The 22,127-nt window shown below is 34.3% G+C and overlaps 1 protein-coding gene across 48 annotated transcripts in view; it reads right to left on the reverse strand.

Annotated features, from left to right (window-relative positions):
- ZBTB20 (zinc finger and BTB domain containing 20) overlaps window positions 1-22,127 on the reverse strand; it is an 830,436-nt gene that overhangs the window by 255,219 nt on the left and 553,090 nt on the right. For 3 of the 48 annotated variants that reach the window (XM_063806113.1, XM_063806115.1, XM_063806118.1), the window contains one exon: window positions 13,204-13,267. The exons of 42 other annotated variants lie outside the window; for them this stretch is intronic. The gene's annotated coding sequence lies outside the window, so the exon portion shown is untranslated. Of the gene's footprint in view, window positions 1-12,273; window positions 12,427-13,203; window positions 13,268-22,127 lie in introns of all 48 variants that reach the window. 3 more of the 48 variants (XM_054682144.2, XM_054682142.2, XM_054682152.2) reach the window with 2 other exon arrangements.

A 22,127-nucleotide genomic window follows, 5' to 3' on the forward strand; every position in this document is an offset into this window, starting at 1 on the left:
CCATCTCTGTTGCACAGATGATTTTATTATTCTTGTCCATTCTCTCTCTCTCTCCCCACCTTCACTTTTATGCATAAACACACACTTCTAGAACTATAAAAGTAGTATAGAAAAAATAAGAGGAATTAGACTTATCTGAGCCAGTCTGAAATACTGTTTATTTTAAACAAAAGAATATGATAATAATTTGTGTTGGCAAAATATATGCATTCAATTATGCACTTCAATAGTATAAAGGGTATTTCTCAACATGTATTTTGAGGTCAGTAATTTGCAATAAGGATAACAATTTGGGGGAAAGAAGATTATAAAGGTAAAACATTCCCTTCTGTAGAATCCTGATAAAGTCCTAGGATAAAATCTGTGATTTGTGTAAATAACCTCTGGGAAAGTGAGATCATAGAATTTTTTTTTTAAGTTTTTGTTTTTCCTCTAAGGATTTTGGGTTCATATCCCTCCAAATTTTATTTCCTGACTTAAAAATAATAACTGCCACTTATTGAGTAAATATTAAATTCCATGCACTTCAAATACATTATTTTTATAAATACAGTATGAAATACAATATATTAATATATTGTATAATACAATATGATATATTATAATACATTGTAAATATTAAATTCAATATATTATTAAAGCAACTCTGCTATATAGATATTATTACTCTAACAGACATGAAAACTGTGGGTCAGAGAGCTGAAGTAACTTGTCAAAGATAATTCAGACAGTGTGCAGAGTTAGAATTTAAACTCAGGTCTGTATTTGTCTACGCAATATGGCTCCATAACCATTTCTTGGTTCTGCTGAATCTAACTTTATTTTAAAAATGAATAATCTTGCTTGAATGCTTTGTTAGCAAATAAGGAAAGCAACCTTTTTACTCTTCCTTCACATTCATTCATTGCATTACATATAGTACAATGAAAACAGGAGATGGTTAAGATTTTTTCAGTGCAGATCTGGTTGCCTTTTCATATTGATTTGGACTGAGATAATTAAATTTGGGCTCTCAATCAAAGTGAAAGAATAAGCTATTTGCTATCTGAATAAGTATTTCTTATTAATTGATCAGACATGGATAAGGTGTGTTATTACAACTATATTTGTAAGGTATGATTTATGTTGTTCTACTGCATATTACTCTGTGCTGTTTTTCATTTTCTTGCACTTTGGACCTTTTGTTTTGTTTTTATGAATTTAGTCACAGTTGGTTGTGTGTTGAACTTTGTAAAAATGTAATACTAAGGAAATTAAAAAAAGAAAGAAAATATTTTCAAAATGATGTCAAAATCAAATCTACCCCTCACTAATTTCATTTGTAGGAAATGGAGAACAAAGTATTAGAAGCAGAATGCTTTTAAATAATCCTAATTACTTCAATGTGCAAATGCATTGACTAAATCGAAGCATGCGTTTAACACTTTGCACTTCAATTGTGCTTATTCATCTAAGTTCTATAGAGAGCAATTCTATAAAAAACAAGAGATATAGCCAGCCATTCCATAGTTACTGGGGGAAAACTATTGTTCTAAAATTCAAGCTTACCTCTCAAGTCAGCCCACTTTTGGACTAACGCAGATCATTAGGTCAAAGAACTCAAAATAACATAATTTACTGTAACTACTCAGGTTTTCCCAAATGACTCTGCCTTCCCTATTCTTTTTTTCTGCCTTCAGCGGGGTGGGGTGAGGACGTGGAGGAAGGAAAGCTTCTGTTAGCAAAGCCACAGAGTGGAAGCAGCAAGGCTTTTGGTAGTCAAGCCACACAGCATTAAGCAGGGCCAATCTTAGGGAATGATGCCATGGGGTTAGAGTCGTTTGTGATCAAGGCTGAGATGGAGTCATGATGGCAGGGTTACTTAGTACCTGGTCTAGGACCAGCTGCATCAGAACCACCTGCTGAGCATGTTAAAAAGACATATTTCAGGGTCTCACTCCAGAGCAAACCAACAGAATTAGTATCTCTTGAGGTGGAACTCAGATCTCCATTTTAAACAGGCTCCCCAAGTAATTCTTATGCTACTTAAGCCTCAAAGCACTGGCATATGCACTTAAGCTCTCTAATTCTATATCCAGCGACAGTCCTGCTGCTACACCTGTATACTCTGTCCCAGTCGTCGAGACATATGTGCAAGTCCAACTACTTGTCCTGGGAGGCATTAATGCTAATAATAATGGCCCAAGGGCTTAGCTAGGCATGATGCTATTTGACATGCAGTATCTCATCCAATCCCCACAGCAAACTACGAGACAAAGATGATTACTATTCTCATCTTTCAGATGAGAAAACTGAAATTCAGAGAGACTTAGTAACTTGTTCTGGGTGCCACAATAATAACTGAAAGAGCTCTGAAGAACTATACTACTGTACTTTAACTCAGCCCTGCAGAAAAATATCTTGAAAGATGTTTACTTCTAAAGGTGTTCATAACTTGGTGATATCATTATTCCAAAGAAACTTGCCTAGATGCTAGTAAGATAGATTATGGAATAACACACAAAGTGTAAGCATCTCTACCCAAGGAACTTTTCCTTAGATTATTTCATAGAGACTTAAACTCTCAAAAACTAGGCTAAGAATCCTTCATTAGTTCGTTCAACAATTATGCACTTTGCCAGAACCTGAGGTATACAAAGATAAACAGGACATAGTCTCTGCCTTCACTAGACTTACAGTTCTGAAAAAGAGACAAGCTTGTGTACAAATGGTTCTGGGTTAACTTATACAGTCAGTGGAGGCCTGAGGGAGAGAGAGTAGTTCATTCTCCTGGCAGAAGGAAAAGAGGGTGAGGTCTGTAAAGTTTTAGTTACTCCAGCACTATGCCATTGGCTAATGTAAGGAACTTGGATTTTAAAGATTATATTTTTACTTGTACAGTTTTGTTACTAAAGGGGCAGACTAAGTTACTTGTATATTTCGAGCCAATAAAACTTTATCTGGTTCATTCTCTCTGGCATCAAACTGGTTTTCTTTTTTGGGTAAATTTCTGGGTACAGAGCCAAGTAAGTTGTTATGTTTATTCATTCTTACACAGAGCAACCGAGATTCTATTCTTGAAATGAGTGCCTAATAAATTTTATCAGTAGTACTTTATTCCACCCAATAAAAGTGGTTCTTCCGTGACATACTGACTGTGTCCTTTATTTTCATTTGTTTCAATTACTCAGAATGCTATTATTAGATTTGCATATTTTCATAAGAGAAATTTAGAAATTAAAAATGATTGAAAACAAAGAACAATCTAGATTCTTTCCTTTGTGATAAGAGAGGATGATCCCATATACATGTAAATGTGGTTTGAGTATGTTAATCTTAGAAATGACTGAAGAAAATGACATTCTAAAGAAAATGAGGGCCAGGCATAGTGGTTCACGCCTGTAATTCCAGCACTTTGGGAGGCTGAGGCAGGTGGATCCCCTGAGCTCAGGAGTTCAAGACCACCCTAGGCAACATGGTGAAACCCTGTCTCTACTAAAATACAAAAAAGTAGCTGGGCTTGGTGGCACGCCCCTGTAGTCCCAGCTACTCGGGAGGCTGTGGCACAAAAATTGCTTGAGCCTGGGAGGTGTAGGTTGCAGTGAGCCAAGATCTGACACTGCATTCCAGCTTGGGCTACAGAGTGAGACTCCAACAAAAAAGAAAAAAAAAAAGAAAGAAAGACAGAAAGAAAGATGAAAGAAAGAAAAGAAAGAAACAGAGAGAGAGAAAGAGAGAAAGGGAAAAGAAAGGAAAAAAAGAAAAAAGAGAAAAAGAAAAAAGAAAAAAAAGAAAAGAAAAGAAAAAAAATGAGGTTCTGGAACATCGAAGTTCAGGCTAATCACTTAAGGCAAAGGTACAAGGATCCAAAAAAGAAAAAGAAATTATGAAATATGATATGATTCAGTTTGGGGAAACTGAAAATCTATGTATCCCATATTTTAGTAACTGAATAAATTGGAATCATACATGTATTCTTTTCTAAGCTGAATTATTACCAAATTTGAGATTCAGTGTTTAGATTATTTACTGCTTGCTTAAAACTTTTATTTTTCAAATTATCAGAGTATTTTTCAAGCATTAAGAAAGTTCAATAAAAAGGCAATAGAAATATCAAGTAATTCCACCATACAGAGATAACTCCTCTTTACATTTGAATGTATTCTCTTACATCATTATCGAATACTTTCATTTTTATATTTGGGATTATTTTAGGTATATATATTTATTTGTATCTTTTGGACCAGGAATTTTTAGTTGTGTTATTTTATAAACTTTTCCTAATAAAATATTGTTTAAAATAACTTTAAGAACTATCTAATTTGCATATATGATATGCGGTGATACATATGGATATTCAATAATTTAATAATTTCTCGAATTTTGTAATTTAAGATTTTAAAATCTTTTTTCTCTTTTATAAATGACATTGTGATAAACACCTCTGTACCTAAATCTTTGTCTGAGATTCTATTTCCTCTAGACAGATGCCTAGAAGTAAAATTAATGGGTCAGAGGACATATTTTTAAAGCAAGGTTCTGGATAACATAATGCTACATTACTTTGCAGAATTTTGTGTCAATATATAGATATCTACTATCACTATGAGTGTCTTTTACTATACCATTACCAGCACTGAGAATTACTATTTTTCATAAATCATGACTTTGAATCCTAGTGAATTATACTTTTTCATGTTTATTAGATATTTGTATTTCCTTTCATAATTTTTCTCTTTATATTCTTTTTAGCCATTCTATTTGACTGAACATATATCTCAATATCTTCATATCTGTTGCTTCAACTTCATTTCTGATTGTAACACCATAGTCTGAGCTCTCCTTACCTTGCTCTGAATGATGGCATCATGTCTGCCTGGTCTGTATTCCAGGTTTTTTCCATTCTGATTTATTCTGCACACTGATGCCCAACAGTTATTTTGAAAATATGCTTTCATCATGTCAGTCCTGATCAAGAACCTATGACAGCTCCTGGTTATTTATCTATCAGCTACATTCAACTGCCTCATTCAGGGGAAAATTCATCCCATTCTTGGATATTCCCTTATGAGTTCTGTTGAATAATTTAGGTTATTGCTATATGGACCCTATATGCACTTATGTTTTTATAAGTGGGTATTTCTATATAAAGACAGAGAGACACAATGTGGAGTACTAGAACACAAGAACTGGAAAGGGCTTTAAAGTACATCAAAACCAACTGTCTACATTTATAAATAAAAAAAAGTGGCCTACAGAGTTTAATGAACTACCCATGGTCATGGAGCCAATTAAATGACAGAACTAGGACTAGAAACTAAGTTGCATTATTCTCTTTTAGTGACTTTTAGATAGAGAATAATAAAAGTCATTTTTACAATTTAAAAAATAGAAACAGCTAGGAAGGCAGTTTAATTTCAATCTGTTGTTATGTATAAAAGATTGTTAAAATCATGCCACATAGAAGGCTTGAGTGTTCTTTTAACATGAATAATATGTACTTCTTATAAATCAATCAAATGTATCATTAGAATTTCCATAAAATTTGCACATCTGCAAATGACCTAGTTTATTTATACTTTGCTTTTTTCCTTGCTAATCTATATTGTTTTATTTAATCTGCTTTGCCACAATAAAAGCACAGTATTTTTTATCCTAGTGTATTGCAGATTTTCACTAAGTTTCTTAATAATATCAATAAAAAATCCAATTTTCCCAGCAAATTCATATAAAAGATTTCTTTTGACTATAGTTAGGGATTTGAAGAACTACCCTTAAAAAAAAAAAAAAAGGAACTACTTCAAAATGCCTCTATTTAAATAGTAAACAACACGAACTATTGTGGAAGAATGTGGGCTGTCATCCATTTAATATGATATGATGATTGCTATATATATTCAAGAATCCCACTGTATTTGCCAAATGAAAACTTAACGGTAGTCACTGGTTTAGAAACGAGAGTTACCAAATATATTTATTATTTGTGGAAGAGGGGTAGGGCATAAGAGGTAAATGTGGAAATAGCCATGAATGGACCTAACTTTGATAGAAGCTCACTGATTTCAAAGGGCTGATTAACAAAGCATGTGTTTGCCTAACAAAATAATTGACAGAAAAGGTATTTATTAAATCATAAGGTGATTCAACTGTTTATAAAATACAAGGTTTAAACAAAATGGTAGTGCATCAGCAGCAATGAGAGCTCAGCTATGTTTTCTTTCTCCGTGTGTGCATGTGTGTAACCAAACAGGTCCACCATTCACTTAACACTCAACCAATATTTATTAAGCACCTACTTTGTGCTAGAAACCCTCTACTATCCAAAATAGTAACCCTGTTATTTTGTTACAGAATACTCGACTACTCTGGACTACTGTAAAATAAAAATTAATAATAATTTAGCCAGGCGTGGTGGCTCACGCCTGTAATCCCAGCACTTTGGGAGGGCAAGGCGGGCAGATCATGAGGTCAGGAGATCGAGACCATCCTGGCTAACACGGTGAAACCCCGTCTCTACTAAAAATACAAAAAGAAATTAGCCAGGCGTGGTGGCGGGTGCCTGTAGTCCCAGCTACTCGGGAGGCTGAGCAGGAGAACGGCGTGAACCCGGGAGGCGGAGCTTGCAGTGAGTCGATATCGCGCTGCTGCACTCCAGCCTGGGTGACAGAGCAAGACTCCGTCTCAAAAAAAAAAAAAAAAAAAAAAAAAAAAAAAAAAAAAAAAAAAATTTATACCTGATATAAGCTGTTATAACAAAAATAATAAATTGAGTGATAAGAGGAGACAGATGAAACAGCATCCTAAATTTCTCATTTCATGTAGGATACTACTTCATTAATGACAATAATTAAACAGGCTTGAATGTTTTTCAGAAAAATAACAGTGATTATTACCGAAAGAATAAACTGTACTTTAAAACTTCAGATTGCTAGATTGATAAAAGCTAAAAAGGTAATCACACATCAAAAAAGACAGAGAGAGAGTGAGAGTGAGAAAGTGAGTGAGAATAGACCAAGCAAGCATAAAAACATAGAAAATGTAAAAAAGATTCATGAGATAGGACTAGATATATTTTTTACAAAACGAATATTAATTTAATTAACATTAAAAATAATAACCATAATAATTTTAAAAGATAACAAAACATAATTTAACCATAGGATAGCAGTTTAAGGACACTAGTTTTGGTAGCAAAAACAGGATTCAAATATTATTTCTGCCATTTACTTGTTATAATCTCTTTCCTACTGGTGTATTTATTTAGACTATTTACCTCAACTTTCTGCTCTAAAAAATGGAAATAAGAATAACTGAACGTAGAAAGGATTGGGAAAAAATAATATGTAATGCTTAGTGACCAGCACAACTAAACATTCAATAACTGTAATTTGTAACATTATGTGTTTTAAATGATGTATCTAACTATGTACCCATATAAATTTAAAAAAAAAGAAAAAAATAGAAAAATGGTGCTGATAGATTTTCTCAATGCAGAGTTGCCACAAGCCTTCAATTTGTGAAAAACTCAATATCTGCGAAGTGCAATAAAGCAAAGCACAATAAAAATAATATAAAAAACATAATAAAGAGAGATAAGAATCAAAGGAGTATTGTCCAAGATGTATTGTTACCTTAAAAATTCCATGAAATATAAAATGTGAAAATCACAGAAACACAGTCAGACTTAAAAAGAAGATGATTAATTACAGAAAGCTACTAAAAGCAGCCCATGGTGCTGAAGCCATAGGCCTGCTGAAATCTGGATCTAGAATCACATCGAGATACCTAGAATTCTAGCTCTTTAGAGTAATGAGGTCAAAAAGGCTCCATTTGAAATGGTGGACCTGAACCTGGCTTACTACTTTATCACGAGGCTGCAAAAATTTGGCCAACTACTGCCTGGGGAAACAGCTTATATAGGGCTGCAGGACCTGAGAGCTGGAAGAATAAAGATACAGCATTATGATAAAATATTCATATACGAATGAAGCTGAAAGCTACCATTGTAAGATCTGGATTGGGACTGAGAAGATCCAGATAAAGGCAACTGTAAAACCCCTAGTTAGGGACATGTGAACAAAACAAAACAAACAAAACAAAACCTGTAAAACAAAATTCTAAAGCATAACCAAGTAATGGTAAGAAAATCAATCAATAATTGTAACATTCACTCCAGATAAATTTGATTTTATGAAATTATCTGACAATGACCTCAGCATGAATATGCTTGAGATGCTTAGTGATAAAGTACTCATACCTAAAAAAGAACAAGAAATGATTAAAGATAGAAATAAAATAAGAATAGGTGAATAAGAGTAAAACTTAATCAGAAATCTTAAAAAATTAAAAATGTTCATTAATATAAAAGTACAATAAATGAAATAAAGGAATTTCAAGGAAAGAATTAAGTGTATTGGAAGGTAATGCTAAGGAATTCACTCAGAAAAAAATTGTAGCAAGAAGAATTAATTTTTTGAAAATGAAATAGCAATTGAGATACTAATCAGTAAGCTGATTAGAAAATACCAATGTTTATCTTATAAGAATTCCAGAAAAAGAAAATGGAAGTAATGACAAAGGAACAATAAAGAAAAGGATAATAGCTGAGAATTTTCCAAAATTGGAGTCCTGAGATTAATAAGTATATCCTGAGTTCATGACTAATAATTCAAAATAAATCCACGTCCAGACACATTTCAGAGAAACTACAAGATATTTAGGATATAGAATAACTTTTAAAAGCTACCAGGAGAAAAAGCAGATTATTTATAAAGAAATAAAAACAGATTGATAGATTTCTCTTAATTAAGAATAGTTGACAGAACAATAGTCTAAGATATAATTGAGTAATGTCTTTAAAATACTCAACAAAAAATACCCAGATAAATTGCTATTTAAGATAAAAAACAAAATAAGTACATTTTTAGTTATATGAAATATATGTATTACCCAAGGTTCTCATTAAATAATTGCCAAAAAAATGTAATAAGAAAAGTGCACCCAGAAAGGAAGCCACAGGATCTAAGAATGGTAGGCATAGTAATATCTAAAAATATTAGTAAATATAATTAAGCATTGATTATAGACAACAGTGATCACCACTTTTGAATATGGTTAAATACAAATAGGTAAAACTAAAACTTCATACACAATTATAGTAACAAGATTGATACTTAATAGGTAATTAAAAGATACTATGCTAACCACCTTTTTTATACTAAGAAGAAGGTCAGAAATACTAAAAGTTCGACTTTATATTTTCTTAGAAAAATACATAGTTCAGCATACACAAAAGAATTTTAGAATTAGTGCTAAAGAAACAGATAAACCACCTACAGATTTCAAGCCAGAAGTAAAATCCATGTACCAGATAAAATCACAAAATAAGCTAAAAAAAGTTTTTCAATTAAAACCATATAAAACACATCATTTTATTTTAATGCATTTAAATTCAGAAATAAATAATAAAAATAGAGCAAATATGTTTACAAAGTAAAAGCATACCCTTCTAAATACCTCAAGGGTTAAAAATAAAACAGATATTATGAAATATTTAAAATTGAACAAAACTACATATCAAAACATGGTATGCAGCTAATGAGAAACCAGGAGAAAAATTTAGAGTCTGAAATTCATTTTTAAAGATAATAAAAATTATTGAAAGTAAAAGGGTAATAATTCAATTCAAGAATCTAGAAAAAGAAAAATGGCCTAAAAATATAAAAAAAAAGAAGGAAGGAAATAACGTTAATGCTGATAAAAGCAGAAAGTAATGACTTAGACTACAAATAAATAATAAAGTAGATAAGCAGAACCAAAAGCCAGTTTTTGTAAAGAAATAAATGAAACAGAAAAATGTCTAGTGTCTAATAAAAGAAAGCAGAAGGGTCAAATCAATGATATTAGGAATAAGAGGGGAACATAAGGACAAAAAATTAAAAATCATAAGAATATATAAATAACTTTATACAAATAAATTGAAGTATAAACTGTGAACTGTATTTAAAAAAATAACTTCCCAAAACTGACTAGAGAAGAATCAGAAATTTCCTCTGTGGTTATTGGTTTATTCTAATACTCAAGTCTGCCTACCTACAACCTACTGATGAAAATTACTAAGTTCAGATGACAAATACTCAGAATAAATAATCCCAATAATATGAAAACTGTTTAAGATATAGAAAAAAATGAAATGTTACTCAGCTTATTTTGTGAGGCTAGTATTGTCACAGCAAAACTCTATAGTAACAGTTAAAAAAAAAATTTAAAGATTGATCTCCCCATGTAAACATACTACATGTCAGTAAATTAAACTCAATAGTAGATTAAAAAATACACCAAGAGCAAGAATATTTTTTCCAAGAATATAAAAACTGTTTAATATCAGGAAATGTATTAATATCTTATAAAATATTAACATAGTAGTGGAAAATTTTATCATATTATTGATGCAGAAAATGCATTAGATAAAATTTAACTAGTATTTCTGATTAAAAACACTTAGCAAACTATAAATAGTTTAGGAACATATTAAGAACTTCCTTAATACAATAATTTCGATTTCTCAAAATCCCAAGCAAATGTTATGTTTCTAAAACATTTCCATTAAAATAAGAAACAGAATAGATATTCTTAACATGACTATCCTATTCACACTATACTGAGATTTAGTAATGCAATATGACAGGAAAAAATTGAACATTTAAGAATTAGAATTTAAGAGAATGACTGTCATTATTTACTGCTGACATACATGTTGCTGTAGAAAACTTAAGAGAATTTACCAGTTTAGTTATTCAAAGTAGTAAGAGAGCTCAGCAAAGTTGCTGAATATATAACAATAATAACCAATAAACAATGAAATGGAAAACAGATATGAATATAATAGTGTAAGAATCTAAGTTATATGAGGAAAAATTTTACAAAATAGGTTCATGAAATTTATGATGGAAATTTTAAAACATGATTATAGGATATGAAGATGATCACAAATAGAGGGATATAGTATGTCACTGGGCAGCAAGACACATTATAAAAATGTCAATTCTCCCCAGATTATTTTCTAATGTTAATGTAATTACAAATAAAATTCAGCAAGACTTTTGCCAAACTTGACCAACTAGCCCTAAAACTCATATTGAATAGCAAAAGACCAAGGGAGCTAAAAGAATCTTAAAAAGGAACAAGGTAGAGAGACTTATCTTACCAAGTAAAAAGAATATTATAAAGCTATGGTAATTAAGGGTTATGGTGTTAGTACAAGGATAGAAAAACAGTCCATCGGATCAAATAAAGATCATATAAACAGATTTGATATAGGCAAAAGATGGCATTACAAATTAGTTAATAAAGAATGACTAATTTTTTAAATAATGCTGGGATAATAGGGTTATCCATATGGAAAAAGAATAAAATAGGGTGCATGTAGGGTACCAGAACCAAAAATAATTCCAGAAGGATTAGAGATCTAAATGTAAATGGGAAACCTTTAAAACTGTTAGAAGAAAATACAGAAAGGTAAATGACCTTGGTATGTGAAAGGATTTCTTAAATGACATAAAAGCACAAATTATGAAGGAAAATATCAATAAACCTAGCTGAGTTAATATTAAAAAGCTTTATAAAAACAAATACTACTAAAGCCACAGTTAAAAGGGCACCTACAAATTGGGAAAAAATCTTTGTAATCTCTATGGCCCAAAATATGAAAATCCAGAATATTACAACAACAGCAACAACTAATACCAAAAACCAAATCAAGCCAAACAAAACTCTTCCAAAATAACAACAGCACAACAAATAACCCAACAGAAAGATGGACAAAAGATGCAAATTAGGCAACACAGAAGAGAAAATCCCAATGGCTTACAACTAAAAAAAAAAAAAAAGTTAATGAGATATTATTTAATTCCGATCAGACTGACAAAAATTTTAAAAAGTCTGACCATCACAAATGTTGTGAAGCATGTGGAGAAGCTCTCATAGATTGTTACTGAGAATATAAATTGGTACGAATACATTGGAGAGAGGTTTTACAATACCTAGTAAAGTTCAAAATGCATATTTCTTAAAGTTTAGCAATTCTACTTCTATGTATATATGTCTATAAAAATGTTAACTGTGGTCTTGTTTGTGATTGGGAAACAATTAAAATAATGTCCAACAATGAGAGAATTGATAAATAAATTTTAGTAATACATACAGAAGAATACATTTCATATAAACCAAAATATATGGCTTATGTAAAACTAATTCATGATGATAGAGGTTACAGTGGTTTTGCTTGTTCTTTACCTTTTGTTAAAACTTTGGAAAATTTCACCTTCAAGGGGCACATACAATGGATTCTTCTTAGGTATTATAAATATTCTGTACCTTGGGTTGGGTGTTGTCACATGTATACTCATCAAGGTATACACTTAATTTGTCTAGTTCACTGTATGTAACCTATAATAAAATAATAAAAAATAGGTTCAGAAACAAATGTTCCAAATTATTAAACTTCGTTTAACCTGGGTTCTGGATTCTTGTATTTCATATTATCCTTTATACTTCCATGTGTTTTAATTTTTTTTTTTTTTTTTTTTAAAGACAGAGTCTCACTCTGTCCACCAGGCTGGAGTGCAATGGTGCCATCTCAGCCCACTACAACCTCCGCCTCCTGGGTACAAGCAATTCTCCTGCCTCAGCCTCCCGAGTAGCTTACAGGCACGTGCCACCACGCCTGGCTAATTTTTGTATTTTTAGTAAAGACAGGGTTCTGCCATGTTGGCCAGGCTGGTCTCAAACTCCTAACCTCAAGTGATCTGCCCACTTTGGCCTCCTAAAGTGCCAGGATTATAGGCGTGAGCCACCACGCCCAGCCTGTGTTTTAAATATTTTACATTACAAAATGTATAAGGCAAACACCATAGATTTTCCTAACTAGAATTAATCGAGGTAAAGGAAAGCACTAGTGTCATCTTCTCTTCACTATCTCTGATAATAGAGCCCAATATTAGTAAGCACTTCACAGCGAAACATGCCTACGAAGTGATTATTTTGTTGAATCAAAAGCAAAAGTTTTCACTCACTTCTTGACTGACTATAGAATCTCAGGCTTCCTTAAGTGAGTGACCAGAGGGATATATTGTTGATATAGACAGATGCTGCCAATGCACAAAGATCATCCTTTTAGGTTTTTCAGTTGATGAAGTGAGGCATGCATTGCCAGACTTTACTTACGTGAATTAACAGAATCAACAGGTGATTTGGTATCAGTACTGCTATTGGCTGGCGGGTTTCACCTCTGGTTTCAGAAAAGAAAGAGATGATACCTTTTCAATGCTGCATTTCAAGTCAACCATATGAAAAGCAAAGTTTTATTCCAGTCACTTTTCTTCCTCTCACAATGTGGAAGAAAAGTGCCAGCCACTGCTACTCTAACCACTAACCATGGTACAGATGTTTGAAAAATGTGAAACAGAGAAATGAAACAAAAAGGAAATCCTCAAAAATTAAGTTTCGCATAAGTGAAAAATACAGTATTTATGTATCATAACTGCAATAAGATCAATGGACTTTTTTCTCTTGTATTAAACAAAAATAAACACAAACATTGATTTTTTGACTTAGTGGTTTGTTGAAACCAACAATTACAAGGACCAACTCAAACATGGCTAAAAGTGGGAATAAAAATAAGATTTCTTTTATCCTGATAAAAGATTTTTTATCGCCAAGAACGTTACAGTATGACCTACTTAAGTGAATACTTATTAAAGAAACAGATTCATTTAAAAAACATGTTTTTAGGTAAATAGGAACGGTGCAAGTGTTTCTTTGAAATCTTACAAAAGATAAAAATTGAACTAACTAACATTCCTTACCCTATGCAAATAAGAAATGGCTTAGAAAGAAATGTCTTCAAACTGTTGAAATGTATATTCCTTAGTTGGTGTAACCAATGTGAGGTCCCAGTTACTATAATAGCAAATGTCCTGTTAGATTTAAGCACATCAGTGCAAATTATTAAAATGAGACTGTCTTTGTTTAAAAGAAAGCTTTAAAAAATGTAATGTAATCTCTGAGGGAGTATTGCCTGAAATGAAAGTTTTAGGCCTAGCTCTGCCACAATCCTATTGCTCATCTTGGTTCATCTGATTAAACATCTTTGGGTCTCAAAATTCACATACATTCACATTTCTAAAGTGAGTGTGATATAAAGTCATAGCTTGATCATCAAACTCCTTTCTAGCCCTAAAATTCTACGTATCTAATGAGATTAATTTATCATGAGGTGTTTTTCTTCTTTCCTTTGTTAATTTCCTTACAATAAATAGACAAATAAATGATCAAATAAGCAAATAAATAAATATTAAAAACACATACACACAGTGATAGCTATCCATCTGAACAGGAAGAAAGACTTTTTTTTGTTTGCCATTATCTATCCCCTAATGTGTATTTAAAAAGAGAGCTCCCACAGAAAAGATTTTTATTTTTTTCTAAATCAAAAATAGCGTATCATTTATTTGGCATTTAAGTTCTACTAAGAAGGAAAACACAAAATCATTATGGAAATCCTATTAGGAACTTTAGAAAGAAAAAGCTGATGAAATTCCATTTACAATTCAAATTGTTCATTCACGTATTTCCTTTTGCAGAAACTTTAAATGCTGCCTCAAACTATCTTCACCTCTTTTTCCAGGGACAATATCCCTAACTCTGTAAAAAAAAAAACAAGGCTCTCTTCTCACACCCTTCCCACCTGTCCTCTGAGGTAGTTGTTCCACAAAGCTAAGGTATAGATTACATCAAGAGATATTTGGGATGGGAGTAAAACATTTCACCCTGGAGACAGTAATGTGTGCAATTTGCCAAGTCTAAAAGAAAGTTAAGCCTCATCACCACTTTGGCAAGAAATGTGGTTCTCATGGATGGACAATGATTATCATTTTTACACAGAACTTTTGAAAATGAAAGTACCTGGGGCACCAGCCAGAAAATAAGTACGAGAATGCAAGTTTTTTGCGTCAATATTTAAATCAGACAAAACACTATCAGTGTACCCTTAACAGACCTGAAGCGTCTAGAAAGAATACAAGGCAGCTGACACCTTGGTGAATAAGAGCAGCTCAGTTTTATGAAAAGGCCAAAGTCTTAGGGCAAACTCTCTGTTGTTCCAAGTGCTGATATACCTATGGCATCAACAAAGGCAAAACACCATAGGGGGCAATAGGCAAGGCTTCTCTTACAGGCAAGGCTCCTGTTAAAGGCTGGGACCCTCTGGACTACACACTCGAGGAACCCCAAGTGTGGGTCCCTGAGGGGAGGAAGTTTCCTCAAACAGAACGGCGAGAGGCTGAAGTTACACAGTGTAGGAGTACTCCCTGCTGGCAGCTGAGGTTGGAAATGAACTGGTGATGTCCTAGAGAGGGCTGCTTAAATTTTCTATGAGGAGGCTAATGGAGATAACTGCTCTTGAGGGGACAAGAGCATGGGTCTGATTAGGTTTAGATAACTCCAGATATTATGCTGAGTGAGGAGGAGGTTAAGGGAAGCCACTGATGACAGGAACTCCAACAATTGACAAAAACTATGTGTAGAGCTGGTATATACAATTTTCATTTAAGTTTCCCATCTCATATCATTCTATAAAGCATACACAGCCGTATGTGCACATGTGTGTGGGGTTCAGAGGATGCAGGAAGAAATCTATTTCTGTGCAGTTCATTTTACCCCTGCAAGAACAATCTTTGAAACCGTCTAATGTATTCACATTTATGTTTTACAAGGAATCCCTTCCATACTTCTAATGGACCTGCCTGGTATGCCCCCTGTACCACTATACCTAATCCCTAGGCAGGTGGTCTTTGTATGGGCCTGGGGCAACCACACTGGTTTCTCCCCAGTGCTCTGCTCTGTTAGGGTTCTTCTGCATAATAAAATGAAGGTCAAAATGGCAGCCTGCTAAAAGCAGCAGTATTTCAGTTGCAGGAATAACTTGCTTGTCATCAACTTGTTAATGCAATAGTCAAACATTTCTCTGACATGTACAGTATCAGCTAACTTCAGCAGATAAAGGGTCTAGAACAGGAAGATGCTGCAGATGCTTTAGCTCGGAGGAAGGCTTAGCAGAGCCAAAACGTCAGCAGGGCCTGTTTGTTCCATACTTTCCATCGGGCTCTGTGAAAGAAATGTTAGATTACTGCAATGACAAGTTTGTGACAAGCAAGTCATTTGTGCAACTGGTGCGCTCCTGTTTTTATCTGTTTACCATTCAGACTTGTGAATGCCATTTCAAGCACTTAGAGGATTTCTGGCTCCCATTAAGGGGAAATGGTTCCTCCATGTTTAGAATTTTCTACCTCAAAGAGAATTACTAAGCAATTATTTGTTCCTGTGGTCAGTGTCACACAAAAGCACTCTTGAGTTGTTTAGTTGGATTCTGAATCATGAAATGAAGTCCTGAAGACTGGATAGCTTGGAGCATCAAAAACTTCCCATCTAGTTTATTGGAATGACTACAAAGCAAGCCTGTGAGAGTCAATAAAATTATGGCCAGCTTGAAATACCTTGCCCTTTTGCTCTGGGATCATATATCAAGGCCATATGCTTCAAGCCACATAAACTCACTTGTAACAAGTAGATCCTGAGAAGCTAAGGCCTGGCGATGTCACACTGACATGTGATCTAGCATATGACTGTTTTGGTGACAAGGACCACTTTAGCTGTTGAGAAGAGAATTTCCACTGACTTCTCTCTATACCTTGTGGTAACTATAGGGTCAATACTAATCCAGAGAACATTTTAACTGTGGTAAAATAAAGTAATATAATATCAAATTAATAACTAGGGCCATCCTCACTAGGCTGACTTTTTAATAGTGAATGGAGACCCTGGCAGATTTGAGATCAAGAATTCAAGATCCTCTCATGAGATTCTTCACCTGAAGTTGCTGAGTTTCTTCAAGTCATTTTAACCTCCTGGGAGGAAGGTAGAAAATAACAGCACATGTTCCTTTCCATCTGACATAAATGGTCTCAGGGTCAATATTACAAAAGATGAAGAGTGCCTTCAGAACTCAAGAACAAGAATGATACTCTCTAAACATCATTTATTCTTTCTACAATTTTACATTTTTGCCCATTGTTGGTACTGAATTTATACATAACTCTAGGTATAACTTCCTTTTTTTTTTTTTTTTTTTTTTGAGATGAAGTCTCACTCTTGTCACCCAAGCTGGAGTGCAATGGGGTGATCTTGGCTCACGGCAACCTCCATCTCCCGGGTTCAAGCGATTCTCCTGCCTCAGCCTCCTGAGCAGCTGGGACTACAGACACCCACCACCACACCCGGCTAATTTTTGTATTTTCAGTAGAGACGGGGTTTCACCATGTTGGACAGGCTGGTCTCGAACTCCTGACCACAGGCGATCTGCCCACCTCGGCCTCTCAAAGTGCTGGGATTATAGGTGTGAGCCACCGTGCCTGGCCCAATTCTAGGTATAACTCTTAAAGAACATAACAGAATGAGGCTTTGAAGCAGACACAGATGTACACTATCTGGGGAAGCAAGTCAAAGCCGGAACAGGTGGAATGTCAAGGACTAGACAAAAGTAATGATGTAAAGTGAAGCAGAGCTTAGAAAGGGCTACTAGAGAATGTTACAGAAAGCGAAAATAGTACTCAATGAATAAAAATTTTATTGTGAATGATCCTGTGCCAGACACTATGTGTATTATACAATTTACATGTGTAATTTAATCATTACAATAATTCTATGGCATATGCATGCTCAATATTTTTTCAGATGTTGAGAACTAAAATGTAGGGATTTAAGTACTTCACACCATAAATATGTAAGCTGCAGAGATTTGAAAACCAGTTGTCCATTGTTCCAAAGCCCATGTACTCTTAACCATAGAAGAACGAAAGTCATTTCCACTGCCTCCAGAAGCCTTTTCTCTCCTGCTTACTGGAAAACATTTCAGTCTGGAAATACAGGAATTCACTAATTTGATACAAAAGGGCCAGTGAGAAGATTCTAGCTCCATCTGTATTGCCATCCTTGTTAGGCCTCTGAGAAAGCTGAGTTTCATCAAGATGTCATTCCTTTCTCCAGGCCTGACCTATTCCTACTTTAATGCACTGGGGAAGAGGTAAGCGATTCTAACCTAATCACATATCTCTGTGCTATGAATGGAGGGTGTTTGGCGGCATCTCCTTGTGTCCATGACAATTCCTTTCTCTCTCTTCATGTGTATAGCCTTTAGTTCATCCTACTCTTTGCTCCCATATTACTTCCAGGGGGCCTTCTTTTGTCACTTGTCTGCTATTCTGTTTTAGGTGGGGGAAGGGGCGGACAGCTTTCTTACCATGACAAGGATCACTGAAACAGTCTCAACTTCAAACTTTGCACAGAATGTATCCTTTGTTCGGTCTTCTGCTTTGTTTCTCTTTAATGATAGCTTTGCCATGAGTCCCATTCGTATGTAACTCAGAGCTATGCAAATCAAGCTGGTAAGCAAGCATTTGCAGTTACTCAGTCTTAAAATGAATATGTGTCCACCCAGTGGAAACCTGAGTGAGGAATGTCTCCTGAACATTATGTGTAGAATGGCTCCTTTCCTTGATGGGTGGCAAAGAATAAACTCAGTGAGATCTGCATTATATTCCCTGGTCTCTTTTAGTGTATGCTCAGAGTGGGTCACAAGAGTGGTTTTAGCTTATGTAAAATTTTTTCTTATAGTATTTCCAATTTTTTTTAACTTCTTGAGGTCTCCCAAACACAGAATTCTTAATAGCTACTGAAAAATCCCCATGCCTGAAGAATCCTAAGATCCCAGGGCAAAAATATGGTAAAGAACATTAAACAACCCATGGTCTGGGTCTTAATCTGGTGCTCACAGTGATCATTCAGTCTCTGCTGCATACCACCAGGGCACGGAACTCTCCACTGTAGGATACTTCTGTCTGTTCTGTTCTTCCTTATGCTGAATCTTAATCCGTATTAGTCTGTTCTCATGCTGCTATGAAGAAATACCCAAGACTGGGTAATTTATAAAGAAAAGAAGTTTATATGACTCAGTTTCGCATGGCTGGGGAAGCCTCAGGAAACTTACAATCATGGCAGAAGGCACCTCTTCACTGGGCAACAGGAGAGAGAATGAGTGCTGAGCAAAGGGGGAAAAGCCCCTTATAAAACCATCAGATCTCATGAGAACTCACTCACTATCATGAGAAAATCATGGGGGTAACTGCTTCCATGATTCAATTACTTCCCGCCAGGTCCCTCCCACGACACATGAAGATTATGGGAACTACAATTCAAGATGAGATTTGGGTGAGGACACAGCCAAACCATATCATAATCTATCTTTCTAAAATCCCCCCAGTGCGTCTAGTTCTTTCTCACCCTAAATTTCAGTTCAGAGCTTCAGAAAATTATTAGTTTAATGACTCATTTAATGACAACCCTTGTGTGTATCACATACCAACAACTGGGTTTAGATTGTCCTGCCTTGTCCCTTTCTCCTCACCCAACATGATTTAAATTCCCACTCTATCCCTCTGACAAGCCGGGGAGAAATAAAAGCCAGTCACACCCATTTCTCATTTCCATTTGGATGCAGGTAGTACTGGTGGCAAAGCATTCTTAATCTCTTTGATTTTCTGTCCTATTCTGTGGAAAATCTTTCCTGACAACCTCAGGCATCTTTGATTGATATGGCTATTTATAGATTGACCATTTAATTTATTGTCCAAGCAGGGACACTTTTGACAGTGAAAGGGCCTTATAAATAATTATACCAAGACTACAGGCTTAAACAAGAACTGTCCCAGGCAAACTTACATAACACCTTGCATATACTTTTACTTCAATACCCATCTTTTTGCATAAAAACTTTCATGTCTATTTTTCCCACCAACCTGTGAACACTCTTTAGCAACAGAAACATATTTTTACCTATGCAGCTTCAGTTCCTAGAAAAGTGCTTGTAAGTATAAAGACCTGGGGGTAAATATGTACTGACGCACATGCATATGCCTATATGCATGTGTATGTGTTTGAATTGATGGTGTATTTTTCCATAATTACATTCTGTGGACCTCTCCCCTTATTTCATAGCAAATACCGCCAACACATGTTAACTTCATATTTTTGGAGATGAATCAAAAATATTTCACTTAATGCCATAGGAAGGAAATGGTTTGAGTATATTGGTAATGGGTTTGCTTTTAATATTGACAGCAACAAACAGAAAGTGAAATGTGATAAATTTTCCACTAAAAGTCTACTGCATATTTTTTTAACAAAGCACTGAACAATAAGCTCTAATCGCTTTCTTCACAAGTATTATAAATTGTTTCAGGCCGTGTGCGAAGGCTCACGCTTGTAATCCCAGCATTTTGGGAGGCCGAGGCGGGCGGATCACCTGAGGTCAGGAGTTTGAGACCAAGAACGGCCAACATGGTGAAACCCCGTCTCTACTAAAAATACAAAAATTAGCCAGGCATGATGGTGGGCACCTGTTATCCCAGCAGGAGGCTGAGGCACGTGAATCGCTTGAACTTGGGAGGCGGAGGTTGCAGTGAAGCCGAGATGGTGCCACTGCACTCCACCCTGCAGCCTGGGCGACAGACTGAGACTCCGTCTCAAAAAATAAAAATAAATAAAATAAATTAATAAATAAATTTATTTATTTATTAATAATAAATAAATAAATAAAGTTATTAATTTATTTAATAAAAAATAAAAATAAATAAAAAATAAATAAACAAAAATAAAAATAAATAAATAAATAAATAAAAATTTCAGCAGCTGTATCCACAATTTCAAGTTTGTAGTAAATGAGTTATTATAGGAAATGATGGTAACTTAAGAGTGATCCTTTAATCTCCATTAAAATGTTGGTGGCATTTCTATTGCTTTCACCCTCGTCAAGCACATTTGGAAGTCCTGGTAACTTTTGGCAGTTTTTTTGCTTCTGAGTAACAGTGGTTTTAAGAAAAAGAAAGGTAAGGAGAAAGTGTCTGGAAAATGTGAACCACTTAGAGAAGTCATTTCTTCCCTTCTCGCTGACACATGCAGACCATTCCAGAAAGATATGACTCTATACTGGTTAAAGAGCTTCATAGAGGATAATCTCACAACTTCCCTTTCAGTGTTTAGCACTCACTATTAATAACCTATCTCATTATCAAACCTTAAGATTTTCTGTTGCAGCATATTTTGTCATTATCAGACCTCAGTGAAGAAAAGAGAGAAAGCCTTGTTTCCCACTTCTCATTACTTGCTTAACAGCTACTATTAGTGCTCTACCTTAACATTCCCTTTTCCAAGATAAAATAAGTCAATGTTTTTGACTCTTCCTTGAGAATTTTTTTCCAAAATGTTAAATTTAAATTTGTTTGGAGGGGTTTGATAATTCCGTCTCTCTAAGATGTTTGTATTCAGTATTATCTGAAATCAGAACAAGCATGAATAAATATCTAATCTATGCTCATAAGAAATCAGAGAAATATCTATATTCGGCATGCTTCTTATATATTGCACTATTATAGCTATTTTAAAATTTCAGTTTGACATTTCACACTCTTGATAAACTTTCTATAATCTACTTCTAGATGCTATTTTTCCCACAGAGGAAGTCATTCTTTATTTTCAGTCCATCAATGACATTTACCAAACCATCATGGATAATGAAAAATATAAGACTTATAAGATTCAAAAGAAACAAAGTTACATGTCTATTATTTCAGAGTCTTAAATATGTGGAAAAAAGAAGACAATCCCACACAAAAGAAGAAACATGGATAAGCATGCTCAGGTGTTTGGTGCTAGCTCACCAGCTATTAGTACAGGTGAACTAATACAGCTATATGGAATTCTCTATACAAGTGATGAAGAAGTAGTGGATGAAATGCCACTTTTGAGGTCTGCTTTCTCTCCTGAAGAAAACTAACAATAACTTTTATTTAACAACGTTTTGTTTATTCCCAGTTTTACTGAGTGTTCATTTCAGTCCTCCCTCTGAAGTGGTTAGCTATACTTATCTGTCAAATTGTTGTTATTTGGACACTGTACGTAAAAGCATTGCACTTTGAAAGCATGCATTTCTTGTCCTCAACATCTAAAATAATGATTTGCAACCATTTAGAAGTTCT

The sequence above is a fragment of the Pan troglodytes genome, chromosome 2 (genome assembly GCF_028858775.2).
Source record: "Pan troglodytes isolate AG18354 chromosome 2, NHGRI_mPanTro3-v2.0_pri, whole genome shotgun sequence".
Classification (NCBI taxonomy): Eukaryota; Metazoa; Chordata; class Mammalia; order Primates; family Hominidae; genus Pan; species Pan troglodytes.